This window comes from Vipera berus (genome assembly GCF_964194415.1).
Source record: "Vipera berus genome assembly, chromosome: 1".
NCBI lineage: Eukaryota > Metazoa > Chordata > Lepidosauria > Squamata > Viperidae > Vipera > Vipera berus.
The window spans coordinates 144,128,414-144,142,182 of NC_138202.1; positions in this window are offsets into that span (position 1 = coordinate 144,128,414).

The window sequence follows — 13,769 nt, forward strand, 5'->3', positions numbered from 1 at the left end:
CATTTCTTTTTCTTTGGGATGGTTTTAGTTGCTACTTCTTGTACAATGTTGCGAACCTCTGTCCATAGTTCTTCAGGCACTTGCTCTATCAGATCTAATTTCTTAAATCTATTTGTCACCTCTACTGTATATTCATCAGGGATATGATTTAATTCATACCTGAGTGGCCTAGTGCTTTTCCCTACTTTCTTCAGTTTAAGCCTAAATTTTGCAACAAGAAGCTCATGGTCTGAGCCACAGTCAGCTCCTGGTCTTATTTTTACTGACTGTATAGAGCTTCTCCATCTTTGGCTGCAAAGCACATACTCAATCTGATTTCTGTGTTGACTGTCTGGTGATGTCCATGTGTAGAGCCGTCTCTTGGGTTGTTTGAAAAGAGTGTTTACTATGACCATCGTATTCTCTTGACAAAATTCTATCAGCCTGTGCCCTGCTTCATTTTGTACTCCAATGCCAAACTTGCCTGTTATTCCGGTTATCTTTTGGCTTCCTTCTTTAGCATTCCAATCCCCCATGATGATAAGGACATCATTTTTGGTGTTAGTTCTATAAGGTGCTGTAGGGCTTCATAGAACCATAAAATGTCTATATAAGATTAGATAAATTCACAGAAAATTGAATTTGTATTCTTATTTTATTAAAACATGTATTTTTTTTTTATTTCTCAAATGTTCACATCGTCCCTCTCACCTAAGTGTTTCTGGGTAGTTTTTCAAACAACATCATAAAATAATATCAACATGAGATTAAAGCATGTTTAAGGAAGTTAAAATGGACACGTTAAAAATAATAATCAAAGTGTAAAAGTTAACAAGACTAAGCATAAGCAGAATTGTTATCAAAAGCATGACCACTGCTGTTTCCATCTCATATCTGGGACTGAAATCTGACTGGAAGGGGTCCAGATAATCCATCTCAGCATTTCCCCCAGGCTGATCTTGTTGAAGAAATTAATTAGGATGGGATCAGGGTGGTATTTGAATGGGAGACGACTGGGAAACACTGAATGCTTAAGTCAGGGAATTCTTCACTTTTTATTTGTCCTAAGAGATACAATATTTGTTCATTTGTTAAATTTATAAGGTGACTCTGGGCAGCTTACGAATGATAAAAACCCTACGCGAGGAAGATAGATGGTTAAAAGGTTTTATAAATAAATAAATAATAATGATAGAGACAGTTGATAGATGATAGATAGATAGATAGATAGATAGATAGATAGATAGATAGATAGATAGATAGATAGATAGATAGATAGATAGATGATAGATTAAAATAAAGAAGAGTTACATACAAACTATAACCAAAGAGATGAATGGCATGGGAGTGAGATCTTCTTATCCTGTCAACCATCTCCAGTGAAGAATACTTTCATTGGAGCCCCAAGCCACCTGCCAAAACCAGATTTGAAGGCCCTTCCTGAAGGCCAGAAGGACAGGAACCAATCTCACCTCTGGTAGTAGAATATTCCACAGGGTGAGGGCCACAATAAAAAAGGATATTCTTCTTCTTCACCAGGTGAAATTCCTTGACAGATGGGGTCTGCAGCAGGCCCCTTCCTCTGGAACAACTGGGATGGGCTAATCCCATTGGGCAAGGTGGCTACTCAGATACCCTGGGCCCATGCCATAAAGGGGTTTGAATTGGACCCAGAAGCAAGCTGGTGACCAATGCAGCATGTGCAAATGTGGTATTAAATGCATTAACCTCCTAGGGGGTCTGTCTGTGCCCCTTCATTCTCTACCAGATGATTTCAGGTAATTAAGACTATGAATTACAGTGACACAAAGACCTGAAGTATCTTTTCTTTTTAAGTCCACTGGCCTCCTCCTGAAGATACTTCAAATTGAGCTAGACTCCTGAGGATTTCATAGTCACATCCATATGTTTTCTTGGTAATAATGTAGTAGTAGTTTGCCATTGCCTTATTCCAGTATGGATAGATGGATGGGTGAATCAACAGACAGACAGATAGACAGACATCCCTAGTCTATCCTACACCTCAGGGATATCCATCCAAATAACAACCAGGTGCAATCCTTCTCATCTTAGGTTGGACTAGGTGCTCTATCTGATTGGCCATTCCATTCCTAGCCTCCTAATAGTTTCTGATACTTTGGGCTTCAGTGTTTATATTGCTACTTGATCTTGGTGTATACTGTTAAGTTTGTGTGTGTGTGTGTGTGTGTGTGTGTGAGAGAGAGAGAGAGAGAGAGAGAGAGAGAGAGAGATGTGAAAGTGCAAGTTTTGTTTCTCTTTCTTCCTGAAGTCTTAGGGTTTTTCTCTTACTTAAAGCTTTGTAGCTGAGGCAGCAGGATCTGAGGCTCATCTGAAGTTAGTGTTTTCTTATGTATGATAGTAATAAAGAAGCCTGTTCTGAAATTGCTATGGTCTCTTGGGTGTTTCCTGGAAAGCATTATGTAGGGGTGAACTGCAAACACAGCAAGGATTTTCCTTCCCTCCTTGAAAACCTTTTGTATTAACAACTGGAGGCTACACCAATAAAGTGAAGCCTGAGCTGGTGTTATTTTGTGGGCTTTCTATTCAATACAATTCTCAGTTAGATAGCCATTTTTGAACTACATCCCAAAACCCAAAGACCAATTCCAACTTTTTTTTTTAGCAAAAACCCCAACTCTAAATTCTCTTTTTAAACCACTGTTTACATAAAGATAAAACAACTAGGTTCCATTCTGCTTATTATTATTGCGTAATAATGTACTTGTTTTAAGGACCTTCTTTTCTGATTATTGTATACACACACACACACACACACACACATACACTAAGTACATTTGAAAAGTGTACTAATTCAGTCACTGTCTTTGAAGTTTCATAGCCTTAGGCTGTGTAGATGATCAGAATATACAAGTGCTAAGTTCGATAAATGCCTGCCATGGATGCATTATGAACTACTAGTTACTTAGATGGATTGAATGCTTTTTCATAGGCAACTACATTTTGATATCAAACCTTTCAAAAAGCAGCTCGACTTTATTTTTCCTTGAAGACTTTTTGCTTCTTATCTAAGAACTGAAGAAGCTTCTTGGATTAGAAGTGAAATGTCTTTAAGAAAAAACAAAGTCCAGTTGCCTTTTGAAAAAAATATCTTTGGGACATTCATGGTAGGAAATAATAATTTGGAACAATTAAAAAAATAGTGTTTTCCTGAATCTACCCCAAAGGTTGTCTGGAAAAGCTCTGTTTAAACTAGCTTCCATATTTAAAAGTGAATGGGCTAATCTAACTTCCAGAGGGAGGCTGTCCTACAGAATAGTGTAACTACTGAAAAACAGCATCTTTAGGCCTGGTGAAAGTCAGCCACCACAAGAAGCTCCTACTAGTAAGCATATATTTAATAGTTCAATTTTGACTGATGGTAATCTTACAAGGATCTAGATCCCAAATCATAGAGAGCTTTGTAGGTCAAAACCAATACTTTAAATACTTTGCTATTGCAAACCCTCATTGGTTTCCAAGAACTATACTATAGTTCTTCGAAACCAATGAGGGTTTACAATAGCACACTAACATATCCTGGCAATACACACTTGCCATCCAGCTGATTCTTGAATTCCTTATAAGTTGCATTTGCCAAGTAGTTTTCAAGGCAGGCTTATGCAGAGTATATTGCTGTAGTCTAGGCAGGTAGGGATAAGAGCACAAATTATCATTGCAATATGTTTCCATTCTAGTTAGGACTGCAGTTGGTGTACCAGCTGAATTTAGACAAAGGTTTTCTTTTTCTGGAGCAGGTTTTCTCCACAAGGAAGTAACATCAGAGCCAGCAGAGATCTTCTCTGCTAAACAGCATTTCCATCTTGCTAGGATTCAATTTCGGTCTATTTTATCCCTTCTGATCCTTAACAATTTCCAGATACTGGATCAAATCTTCACTAGCATCCCCTGAGTGATCAGAGATGGCACATGCGGTATCATCAATATAATCCAGCAAACTTGCTCTGAAGTGATGAATGAATCACCCACAGTAACATCATATAGATGTTCAATAGTACTGAAAAGAAGACAACATCCTGTGGGATCCCAGATGGAAGTAGGCACAGTTTGCAGATAATCTTCAAACCTTTTCAAAGCTTCTTTCAAGAATTCCAGCATCAACCATACAACAAGGACTTGACCAGTCCTTGCCAATCATACCTTTTCCAGCCCTGAAGGAGCCATCAAAGGCATGCATTTAACATACATATGACATACATATGACAGAGGCCTTGCTAGGATGTACAGTATCCCACCCTATCATTTACATTGGAATCCAAATAGGATGTTGCCCTAGTTATGGATTTGCAGCTTGCCTGTGAATAATCTAAACAACTTTACTGGCAAAATGCTTGCAGTGGTGTGCTGGGAAATAATTTCATGTGTAGCAGACCCCAAAGTGTCAGCGCACAGCTCAGAAATATTGCACAATCTATAGGATTTACATTTTGATTTAAAAAAAATCAGAATTTTCCCAAGTACACGCATGTGAGTGACAGCATATGATCCAGGATCCAGAGCAGAAATGAAGACAGGTGATAGATAGATAGATAGATAGATAGATAGATAGATAGATAGATAGATAGATAGATAGATAGATGATAGATAGACAGACAGACAAACAGATAGACAGACAGACAGACAGATGAGAGAGAGAGAGAAACACACACACAGAGAGAGAGTCAGGTAGGAAAACATATGTGTGCATGTGTGTGTATACACACATGCACACGCACACACACATTTCTTTTTAATGTGCAAATTTGATGAAGAATGTCTGTATTCATAGAGTAGCGCCAATAAGCATACAAACTACGTCACAAATTTTGGCAGATCTGTAAGCAATTTTAAATAGGAAACATGTAATCAATTATCACCTTATAGAAGAATGAAATGTGTCTGAATTAGGGCTACCAGACCAAGGCCACAAAAATTCATCTGGAAGCAATAAATGACAGGTTTCTGTATCCTTTTGCTACCTTCTAGTAGTCATCTAGATTCCGACTGCTCAGAACTGGTTGCCTCAATCAAGTGATGTCCACATACATTTTCTAGGTTCAGTACTAAGTGGTTGGTTTATGTACATGCATTTCCTGCAAAAGTTTCCATTTTATGGAAACTTTTTATCAAGCTTCTACCTTTTTATAATTATATAGAAGTGTCTTGTGCAAACCTCAGAGGGATAGCAAAATAGGCAACTTAAATGCAAACTCTTATTATGTTCTCAGTTTAATTTTCAAGTGTGCAGGTTGAACGAACTTTTGAGTTGTTGTAACCTTTCACTAAGTCCATTCTTGGGTGAATAGGCCTGCCTGCACTATAGGTGAATATGGTGAATCTAAAAAAGACAGATTATAAAAATCAGCCTTTCTTTTCCCCTCAGGTGCATTAGACTTACAACTGTCTCAATGACCACATTAGCTGAGAAATTATGACAACCTTTCTGGAGGTCCCCAGGTTCTGGAAAGCTTTCATAAATCATGGGTTAATCCATATAAGAATGTCCATTTCCAAGGCACTGATTTTTGAGTTGAAATCTTAACTTTAATTTTACAGTTCCTTCAAACTATAAGTCCATCTAACAACATTAGGAGTTCTTGTATAGCTAGAGGGTGATATACAGCCTAGGACTTTTATGCTACTCCTAAACTAGAAACCTATTTGTCCAGTATGGAAATGCTCCTTTTCCCAGTGGAAAAAAAAAAAGATTTCATTATTTTCTCCGCTTGAAGAGCTGTAGTTTCCTTTGATTAATCTATAGCCCAATAAAAATGTAAATACTTATTTTGAAAAGACCATGCTTCTTAAACAAATGCTTTTCTCTACCTTCAACAATGGCAGATTTACTGAGATGACTTCAGAATTCTATTCTTCTTTCCATTTACGATGAATCCCAAGACTGCAAAAAGATGGCCTTTTCTTCTCATGTGTGGTAATAAAAATGTGAGTTAGTTCATTTCTAATAGCAAATAACATTTCAATGTTTGCATAGAAATTGTGCAGACTACTCTTTGAGTTAATATGCTATTGTGAGTCACTTTGGTCCAGTGGCTAAGGCATTGGGCTAGACACAGGGAGACCATGAGTTCTAGTCCTGCCTTAAGCACAAAGTCAGCTGGGTGACCTTGAGTTAGTCATTCTATCAGTCCTGGGAAGGAAGCAAGGAAACCAGTTATGAAAAACCTTGTCAAAAAAATTGCAGGGCCTAATTCAGACAGTCACCAGTAGTCAAAACTTATTTGAGGTAACCCCCCACACACACACAACATAAGGTGAAACCTTATGTACCCACAAGGTGAGACCTCAGCCTTATCCTTCCCTTCCCCTTGGTAGTCTGGAAGTTGAGTTATGGGAACTGGACTTCTTTCCTTGTGGGTTCAAAACATTTTGCTGTTTATCTAAGTAACTTTTTCAGTCTGAGCAAGTTGGTTACCCCCTAACTAATTTGCTCGGGCTGAAGAAGCTACGTGAATAAGCAGTGAAATGTTTCAAACTAGAAAAAAAGTTAAGTTTCCATGACTCATCTTCCAGATCACTCTACCTGGATGCCTGAGAATCTTTATCAACATACTGTACTCCCCTTTGACATATGGTGATTTGGCACAATTGTGCCAGGACTTGTCTCAGGCCTAGACTAGGCTAGAATAATGAACAGAGATATCTGAACTGGACCAAAAAAGAGGCTTGTTGGGTCAAACGTGTTTGAGCAGAAGAGCACCATCTACATTAAATTAAGACAAAGTGTTCTCCATTTTAGAATGGCTAAAATACTGCCTGAGGATTTGGAGTTCAAAGGCTGTGGCCTATAAACACAGAAGGTCTACAGCGCTACACAGTTTGATGAAAACTTAGATCACACATTGCTGGTTTGTGCAGTAAAGAGAATTGTCCTCAGATCAGTGCTGAATGAAATGGTTTCTCTGCCTGCCAAATTCAGCTTGCGCTTTCTGAAAGAAAACTGGAAAGTGAGATTTTGAAAATATCAGGAGTTAGGTAAAAGTTGCCCTGAGGTTGTGCTTTTGGTTTATTCTGGCCCAGCAAAGGCAGCTATTTCTTCTTAATTTGATTGATATTTTTTTGGCAATAGCAGCATCTTCATACTTACCAAACAGTGAAAAAAAGGAAGCATAATGATCCTTCCAAGTTAATCCCAGTCCTTCTGAAATCATTCTTTCTGCTCATCCCAGTGGCTCTTCCAAACTAAAGCAAGATCAAATAGGAAGTTTACACCAGAAAACCTCTACTAGTATGACTAGGTAAAGGTAAAGGTTCCCCCGCACATGTGTGCTAGTTGTTTCCGACTCTAGGGGCCGGTGCTCATCTCCGTTTCAAAGCCGAAGAGCCAGCGCTTGTCCGAGGATGTCTCCGTGGTCATGTGGCCGGCATAACTAGACGCCAAAGGCGCAAGGAACGCTGTTACCTTCCCACCGTAGTGGTCCCTATTTTTCTACTTGCATTTTTACGTGCTTTTGAACTGCTAGGTTGGCAGAAGCTAGGATGAGTAACAGGCGCTCACTCTGTTATCCGGCACTCGGGATTCGACCCACCAAACTGCCAACCTTCTGATCGACAAGCTCAGCGTCCTAACCCACTGAGCCACCGCGTCCCTCACCAGTATGACTAGAAACATGCAAAACATTTTCTTTTTACAGGGATGTCAGGAAACTAGGTTTTGGAAGTTGGACAAGGATGGCTACAAGTAAACTGTAGCTAGGGAATAGCTTAATCAATCTCTCTGTCTCTCTCTTGTTTGGTTGTTTTCAAGGAGCTCACTCCCAACCTCAGTCACTCAGAATTAATTCATCTACATTCTAGTGATGTAGATTTACCGAAGGTGAAGAAAGAGAATTTGCTTGGAGTGTCCTAAGCATGGGAATCACAGCAATCTGTGACCATTGGAATAGATTTTGGCTCATCTTAAAACAAGCAAACACTGGTGGACCTCTCAGATTCTTAGCACATCAATCCTGTAATAATGCTACCTGTTTTTTGCTTTTTTTGGGGGTGGGGGGTCACTTAATGCTTGTAAAAAAGTCTGTGGGTTCCTACCAGGCTTTGAAAGGTCTTTCTCCTCTGCTGCTTCCTCATTCTTCAGTGACCTCAACAACAATTCAATTTATTCTTACCTGTCATGTCAGTCATTTCACAGTTCAGAAAGGGCAATGTTTTCTCCTTCTCCATAGCACAAAAGCTAGCTCTAGGTTCTTTCCACTTGTATTGGGAAATCAGGGCCTTTTGTTTTGAATTATATTAACTGATGACTATGAATGGATTTCACAATCTGGAAAAGAAACTTTTACAGTTTGCGAATAAGGAAAGAAAGGGGCAGGGGTTCGGGAAGGCATTGGCAAACAGGAAGAGTGTGTACAAGTCGTGTGGTCTTTCAAGGAAGAGGGGAAAGACGTAACCAGGTACCAGCCAAGTCATCTGTGTGAAATTTCACGTCATTTATTGCAAGCTCAAATGGCAGCTTTAGTCTTCTGAAGAAGGGAATAATGGTCCCATCTGGAGAATAATTAGAAACATCAGATTGGAAAGGTCACTGAGGTATGAGCTGGTAATGTAAGATGTGTTCAGAGTCACATCAGCCAACACAACACAATGCAGAAGATCATGTTCTGCAGGTGAAAACCTGGAAAAAGAAAGAGAGTTATTTAACAATGCCTAGGTCCGACAAGCCTCATGGTATTATGGAAGATTTACAAAGCTTAAATGACACTCAGCCTAGGAAACAACAGGTTTCTTATTTTCATATTACAGGTATTCAGTTACTTTTGTATTTTTGACCCTATGTTCTTAAAACAACATCACTGAGCAGGAACAAGAAAGAAACCTCTGAGATATGTGATGTGTGTAAATGTGTGTTTTTGTATGCTGGGAAAGAATTATATTCCTAGCCAAAATACAGAAAAATATAAGAAGAAATATAACTATATGGCTAGAAATAGAGAGTTGTAATTAATTTCATTATCAGACTTAGTTACATATACAGTATATCTATAGCATTTATAGCATCTATCTCTATCTCTTTCAACTCTATCTCTTTGTTATCTTTATCTCTAGCTCTATCCATCTACATCAACAGAACATCTACATCTATATAATTTGTTCAATTTATATAGCTGCCCCACTCAAAGTGCATCTATGGTGAGCAGCATCCTGTTAAAAGCAATAGGCAAAAAAAAGTAAAAAAAAATCACATCCATGGTCACTCCAGATAGACAAATTAGACTAGATAGATAGATAGATGATAGATAGATAGATAGATAGATAGATAGATGATAGATAGATAGATAGATAGATAGACAGACAGACAGATAGACAGATAGACAGACAGACACACCCACCCTCACATAAACACATACAGAGAGAGGGAGACTAAAATTAAGGCAAGAAAAATAAAAACTTTTGTGATAAGTTTCATCTCAGAAAAAAAGCATTTTCTTGTGAAGTTTTTTTTAAAAGCTGTGGTCCTATATAATCCCATGATATCAGTTCTGTTAAGATAATTTTAATAATTTAAATTTAAATAATTTTCCCTTAGTTTTGCACCATACATAGGTCTGAAAGAGGAGAAAAAGTGGTAGGGCTGGGTTTGTTTGTTTTTTTTATATAGCAAAGTTGATTGATTGTGTGTCATTAGGTCAGTGTCAACTCTTAGCAACTATATAGATGGATTTTCTCCAGGAGGATTTATTCCCAATCTATTCCCACTGAAGGACTTTTAATGTTGCTACACATTGAAGCTAAAAGTCTGAAGCAAAAGAATGTTTGATCTGATGCAACAGGGTGAGATTTCATTTAGATGTGGAAAAATCTAGGTGTGGTCTCTATGACACTATTGGACAGGAAGCCAAATTCTGTATTGATTTATTATGGTATTTGAAATGACAAAACTTGAGGAAAAAAGTATTTCATCCTCCCACATTGCATGCCATTATTAATGAAAATCTCAATGGGGACGACTGAGATTGAGAATTGCAACAAATAGTTTCCATGTCATAAGAAGCTAATGGGAAAAATAGCCCAAGATATCTGGGAATTCCTAAAAAAGGGAGGGAGGGAAGGAGGCAGGGAAAGAAAGAGAAAAAGGAAGAGAAGTTCTAAAAGGAGGATTGACAACCATCCTAGCAAGGGGAAAAATGGGGCGTTCAGAAGTCTATTACATTTATTTCTATTGTATTAAGTGTATGAGCCAGTATGGTTGAACAAAAAACTTTGGAACATCTAAAAATAAAAAAGGGCACACAACTGGAATGGAAAGATGGACAGATCAACTATGAGAAATATGTATCAGTATTCTAGATTTGTAGAAGTGATGTCAGGAAGGCTACAACTCAGATGCTAAGTCCTACTTCTTATGTGTTCAAATTAAAATGAAGAAAAAAGGATCCAGTCAGCTGCTGAATAGAATTCACAAAATATAATCAATAGTTAGGCAAAACAAAACAAAGCTAAAATCCTCGTTTCCTACTCTGGTTCCATCTACATGGTGTAATACTCTAAATCCTACAATTTTCACACAAGGTCCTTGGGAGAAGTCATGTGACTGAGTGCACCATGTGATTATCTACATTAAAATAGGGTAACCTCTAGTTTCATTGAGTGGGAAAAGAGGGTTTCAAAAAAAATGAGCCCCTAGTTGCTACAATCTGAAGGTGGGGCTTACTTCTTCTGTGAAGAACTACAAGAGAGCCAGATGACAGGATACCAAAACCAAGCAAACAACTGGGACACAGAAGTTAAACAGCAGATCCTCAGTCATCCAGGCCAGGGTTGTCCCAAAGATGCTTTTTTCCAAAGGCAACTGGGCTTTGTTTTTCCTTGAGGATGTTTCACTTCTTATCCAAGAAGCCTCTTCAGAATTGTAGAAGCTTCTTGAATGAGAAGTAAAATGTCTTCGAGGAAAAACAAAGTCCAGTTGCCTTTGGAAAAAAGCATCTTTGAGCAGCTAAACTTCTGACTCAGCTTGAAACAGGAACATAGCTCAGAATGTGACTCAGCTTCCACAGAACAAACTCATCCCTTGTTCAGTAGGCGAAAAAAAATCATCTTGGAAAAGATGAAGCAAGACCCATAGTATCCCGTCTAATAGATGCTGGTGAGCATTTCAGCCAAATTCTGAGCTCACTTTAGCCATTATGAATACAGCACAACAAACTCTGTTGCTCGTAAAGCTGTGCAAGTGTCATCAGGGAAAAAAAACACAAAACTATTCTGTTATATACTATTTTTACAGTGTCGAAAGCCTCCCTGTTGTGCCCATTTGTGTGTGTGTGTGTGGGGGGGGAAGAAGTGAACATGAAATATGGTTGTCTCTCATTTTTTCCAGCTGCATGTGTGCCAGATGATCATGGCAAGTTCCTAGCTTTATAAAGCATGATGGAAGTGTTCATTTGAGAATGCCATCTCATTCCTGGGACATTCCTTATAACATAATAAAATGTTTTAATTCCTCTTTGAAAGCTAGGAACAGGAAGACTGAGAAGCTTTAAATCTCCATTTTAAGGCATTTAGCTGGGCCTGTAAAGTATTAGAGTCTGTATCATATAGGACACACACAAGCATACATTGTGTGTGTGTGTGTGTGTGTGTGTGTGTGTGTGTGTGTGTGCAAATACTTCCATTTTAAAAGAAAATTTCTACTTTTAAATGAGAAATGCCTAATGCCTACTTTCCTCTGAACGTTTACATGCATTTTTCCCTAGCTTCTAGTGGAGTATCTGATACAAGTCTCTCAGGCCATTGGTAGGTCACAATAATTAAAATATCTTCAATATAAGAGTAGAAGCTGAGAAAACTTGTACACAAATCACTATTATCTTCCTTTTCTGGGGTAAAATGCCAACAGGCTCAAAACCTGGATTTTTCATGGAAAGACTCTTTTCTTGAAAATCAAACCCTCTTTTCACACTGCACCCCTGAATAGGTTAAAGTTTGCTAGTACTGATGCTGCCCAGTGAGTTACAACCCTTATTCAACCTAACCTGTTGACTATTTTTTTCACATTCCAAAGGTGAAAAGAACTTAAAAACATTTCAGACATAAAACTAGCTTGCCGTTTTGGCAACCTCCATGGTTTATGAGTAAGCACTGATGGAGGGCCAATTCATTTGGGGAAAGGGAGGAGGGGAGAGAACCACTCCGCTCTGTGGGAGGGCTTTATTCCTATGGTGGAATACCTATGACGATAAAGCCACATCTATCTCTGAGGAAACTTCCCTTGGTACGAACCAGCAGCGAACCTTCTTTAACTATCCATCTACACTTTCACATTTATCTAACCCTGGCATTTTCCGATATACAGGAAATCTTTCCAGAAGGAATCCCAAGGAGAAACATATTGTGTTAGGAAAGCTTTTGAGAACTCAACCAAGGACTATTTTATACTTATTTTCCAATAAGACCCAGGTTCCCAGTGATGCTGACTGCATTTGTGTTTCGAGTATCCAACTTCTACTACAGTATATGTGAGCGTAAAACAGCTATAGATCCAGCTTTGGTAAGACGTATCTTGCCTTGTTTTCAATTTGGAGCAGAGCATGGGTTTCTGCAATAAGTCTACAACTGTGCCAAGAACTGAGGCCACTTGAAGTATATTCCTATAGGAAGTCCCTTGTGTAGTAAATGCAGAATTTTTCCCAGTTGTAGCAGCAACAGCAGTTATTCTTTTGCTTCTCATCTATAGATTTTTTTGAAGAACAAGATCTGTCTTGCTGAATTACTTCTACCGGGTTATTTCTACTTTTGCAAAATTACACATGGCATAAATATTCCATGGGCTTAGCATGAAGTGAAACTAAGCTGCCCAGAATCACCTTGAAGCAAGATGGGCAGCAAACAAATTTAATAAATAAATAAAATACAAATAAACTTGCACTTTTTCCCCACATTGAAAAGGGAGAGGAAAAAAAAGAGGAGTTTTTGTCTCTGTTGTGGCACCCCATGACACAAAAGAAAGAAAGAAAGAAAGAAAGAAAGAAAGAAAGAAAGAAAGAAAGAAAGAAAGAAAGAAAGAAAGAAAGAAAGAAAGAAAGAAAGAGGAAATACTCTAAACCAAGAACTCAGCAAAGATTCCTTGGCAGAAAAAGACCCTTTAAAGCTATTTTCAGATATAAAAAATTGGACAAGATATTTCCTGTATATCTTTCTGTTTGCAAATGCCTCACACAGAAGCATCTCTCTGTTCAATCTCCTTTCACTGAATTGGTAGAAATCCCTGATTTAAAATATGATTATTTACTATAAAAGAGTTCTTTATTCCTTCTCTTGGGAACAATTCTCCTCTAACAGAGTACAAGTTTTTGATGGAAAGTTCTGTTCTGGGCTGAAAGTAGTTTTGTTAAACTCACCAAAGTCCCAAACCACAAAATCCTGGACCAGGACAAAGCTCAATTTATCATTTTGCTTCTCACAGTGGTCCTCTGGGACTCACCCTCTCCACGTATCCTCTGTTGTTGTTGCAACTGGTATGGGAGACGTGCTGTCCCCAAGCCAGAGGCATAACTAACTCTCAAGACCAATAATTGAAAGACTTATCCTCCCTGCCTTTATCTAATCCCTTCTAAATCAAGGTAGTGGACATCACTCTGGCAGACCAGTTAATTCCACTGATGAATGATTGTACCATGTGAAGAACTGCTTGCTTTTGTCTTAAATCTTCCAATCCACTCTGCAGGAATCTAGTGGAACTATGGCTATCCCCAGTGCTTTTTTTGTAAAAGAAAAAGGTGCCGGAACTCACACATGTCATATAACCCGCCTTGCCTATC